Source organism: Miscanthus floridulus, chromosome 1 (assembly GCF_019320115.1).
Source record: "Miscanthus floridulus cultivar M001 chromosome 1, ASM1932011v1, whole genome shotgun sequence".
Lineage (NCBI taxonomy): Eukaryota > Viridiplantae > Streptophyta > Magnoliopsida > Poales > Poaceae > Miscanthus > Miscanthus floridulus.
Window position 1 is genome coordinate 43984694 of NC_089580.1, and position 3787 is coordinate 43988480.

The window sequence follows — 3787 nt, forward strand, 5'->3', positions numbered from 1 at the left end:
TGGATACGATGTCTGTTTTTGAGTTTGTTTTGATACGTTTCTGAATTTCTCCTCCAAAAATCGTTGATATTTTTAGGACTTAATTTGTGAATAGTTGTATTTTCTCGATGCATTTTGGCCAGAGTTTGCTCTCCCCGTCTCCCAAATGTCAACCGAAAATATCAATGTGGTTTGGTAGGGTTTTCATTTGCAGACAATTGTTTCCGCCGTAGTGCATGGTTTTGGAGACCCTGCATCCAAGACCTTGAGGTTCTCCTCTTCCTTTTCCCCTTGCTACAGTTGTCCAGGGCGAAAAGTAGGCGACGCGCGTTTTCGGCGGCGATTTCGCCGGCCCCTTTCCTCTTCGGTGGCCGGGGAGGCGTCGGAGAGGGGAATGGGCCGGGGAATCGCCGTGCGGCTGTATATAGGGTAGGTGGAAGTCTACCTAGGTCTAGGGTTTGCTCGCCATCTACTGATGGCAGAGCTAGGGTTCGTCGAGGGGGGGTGTTCTTCTGCGGCGTGCTTTTCCAGGCGGTGTTGGCGAGACAGGAGTCGACGACGCTGGAGAATAACTTCTCCCCACATCTCCTTCGTCCCGGCGGCGTTCTTCTCCAGCGCCTATGGCAACATCGGGGAGTTCTGTACAGGAGTCCGGGGCTGGCGCTTCATCGTCTTTGCTAGGTGATGTTGTTGTTAGCCTTCTTTTGCAAGGATGTGGAGCTATCTGTGGGTGTTGTGGTTGCTGGCCGGCCGGATCTAGCTCAATCCTCGCTCGGCGGCGGCGGTCGCTGGTGGCGTGCTCAGATCCGGGAGCTAGAGAAGTTGGGGTGCGGCCCCGGTCGATGGGTGGTCGCCGACGGCTTCATCCCGTTTCCCATGACGGGTGTCTACTTCGACTCCTTTCAAAGCCAGCGTGCGATGGGACTTTTCCAGCTCATGGTGGTGTTCGACTTCTTCTTCGCCAGCGGCGGCCGGCGGCAGGGTGGTCGATCATGGATGGTTCGCGAAGCATCCAGGGCAATCGATGTAATTTTTTCTTGTTTAGGGTTCTTCGTGAAGATTGGCTGGGACAGTTGTCTTTACATCCTATATGTACGTATCTGTCTTTGTATGCACCCATGTGTGTTTTCCTTAATTAGAAATACAGATACGTATTATAAAAAAAGGTTATTTAGATTCATGCCATTATAATTTTCGATGTTTGGAGAAACGACGTTACTATTCATCTATTTTGAAGTATGTCATTACAATTCTTTGTTTCCCGCAAATATGCCACAGAATACGTATGGACACGGCCTGGGCCCAGCTGCAGGCGCATACGAAGACATATACTTCATCACGGCCTCTCTCTCCTGTCACTAACACACGAGCCCCACATGTCATCTTCTTCCTTGCCTCCTCATCTTCTCTTGCTGAGCGCGTCGGTGGCGATGGTGAGAAGCAGCAGCAGCAGCAGCACACACGGGTGAGCGGAGCTCGCGGCCTGGGCGGCGTGCGGAGGACGCGGCCGGCGCGGAGCGGGCGAACTAGGCGGCGCACGGAGCACGCGGTTGGGCTCACGAGCTGCTGCAGCGGGCGTTCGAATGCGCGAGCCGGTGCGGGGGTGCCGGTGGTGAGGCGCGAGCAGCCGTGGGCCATGTCTGCTGGCGTCTAGGAGAGGCCTGGCCGGAGCTCCTGCCGGCCATGGCGTCGGTGCGGGAGGCCAGGCTCAAGGGGCTGCACATTTAGGCCGGCTGCTCGCCTGCCTCCTCACCGGCGCCGCCGGCGTGCCTGTACCTGTGCTGGGGCCAGCATCGGCGTGCTCCGAGGCGTGCTCATGTAGGCCATGCTCACCTTCGCGCGGCCATGGCGGAGCGGAGCTCCAGGCGCACGCGCTCGCCGTTGCCATGGCCAGCCGGGGGCGAGGCCGACCACCATCTGCGCGACAGCAGCCCCCCAGCCCCTGCGCGCGAGTGGCAGGCGGAGGTGTCGAGCACCCTGTCGAAGTACTCCTGCAGGTCGTTCATAGCGTACAGCGACGCCGAGATGCGCTGCTCCACCTTGATCCGCTCGAACTCAGCCATCTCGGCGCCCTGCGTCATGGCAGCGACCGGCTCCTCCGTGGTTCCAGCGGCTGGGACAGCGCCGTCGACGGCCGCGAAGCTGTCCAGCACCGGGAACTGGCCGAACGCCGAGTCGAACATCCATGAATCAAACTCCTCGGCGCCCGCGGTGGCGAACTCCGGCCGGTACACCTCGCCGGCATCCAGTGCGCCGATGCCGCCGTGCTGCATGGCCATGGTGTCGTCGCTGCTGGAGCTAGAGCTGGAGTTGCTGCTGCTGCTAGAGCCACCACCACAAGCACTATTCGTGCTATTGCTATTGCTATTGCTTGTGGTGCGAGAAGGGGAGTTCGACGCCTGCTGCTTGGCGGCGGCGGTGGCGGCTACGGAAGAGCTCGCTGCGGCGGCCTTGGCCTTCTTGATCTTCTTATGGTGGAGGAGCCCGCAGATGCGGACGACGAGTGGGCAGTCGGGACTCGGGAGAGATGCGCGGCGCGAAGTTGGTGCGGGCGTCGCTGCCGCGGAGGAGGCGGGGCGGCCTCGTCGTAGGCCTTGGTCGTGGCCTCGGCGGTCTCGAAGGTGCCAAGCCACATGTGGATCTTCTGTGTGGTGTCCTTGATCTCCGCCACCCACCGACCCGACGGGCGCTGCCGGACGCCGACGAACTTGCTGTGGTTGTTGCTGCCCTTCTTCCGGCCCCGTGGCTTGGACGGCTTGGCCTGCGCCGCCACCTCCTGCTGGTAGTAGTAGTAGTAGCTGCTCTGCTCACCCCCATGTTGCTGCTGCTGCTCGGCCGCGTGCTGCTGCTTCTTCTCGGCATCGTCATCGACACGGTCAGCAAGGGGAGATGAGGAGGGAAGAAACAAGAAGATGACATGTGGGGCCCATGTGTCAGTGATAGGAGAGAGAGGCCGTAATGAAGTATATGTCTTCATATACGCCTGCAGCTGGGCCTAGGCCGTGTCCATACGTATTATGTGGTATATTGTAGGAAACGAAGAATTATAATAGCATGCTTTAAAATATGCGAATAGTAATGGTGTTTCTCCAAACATCAAAAATTATAATGACATAAATCCAAATACCCCCCCCCCCCCCCCCCCAAAAAAAAAAAAGGAGCCCATATGGCGTGGCCCATGGGGGCGCCACCCTCCTGAGCCTAACGAGCCAAAAGGCCGAACGGCCTTGAGCCCCAATTTTGCTCTGGCTGGCCACCATATGCTAACGGCAATTTTTCAAGAAAAATGACCCTTTATTTTACTAATTTCTGCATACGCCAAAAAGGTACACTGTACTACAACAGATTAGTACAATTTATGTTTTAACCGTCAAGTTTCTTCATCCTGCAGATTCTTTCTGCATCTTTCTTGGAGGCATTATTTTAGCTTCACTTTTTTCCAAAAAAAAAAGAAACTATGTACCCTATGTATATCTATTTTTGTCTAGACCTCCAAAATGCAATGACAACACTGTTATTTGCACTCTAGTCCTTGAGTTTTAAACAAAATTATGATGCATAATGTTTACCTATGCAAATATTTTTTGGGTGACTTAAGAGTTTGTATCGCAGTGTGAAATACCGCACTGATTTGATTTTATCTCATGGAAATTAAGTCTCCGTACCCTATGTTTTCTGGAAATCCACCACGTTCCATATGTTTGAGAAATAGCAATCCTACTGAGACATGCAATTTTATGTTGTTTTAAATATTCCAAAGTCTCCTCAATTAAGCCACTTAGCGCTGCAAAGGCCAAATGTGCTTAAT

The 3787-nt window shown here is 55.0% G+C and overlaps 1 pseudogene; it reads right to left on the reverse strand.

The window, feature by feature from the left end:
- Window positions 1–1808: 1808 nt before the first annotated feature.
- Window positions 1809–2956, reverse strand: LOC136455830 (ethylene-responsive transcription factor ERN1-like; annotated as a pseudogene).
- Between the last annotated feature and the right edge of the window lie 831 nt (window positions 2957–3787).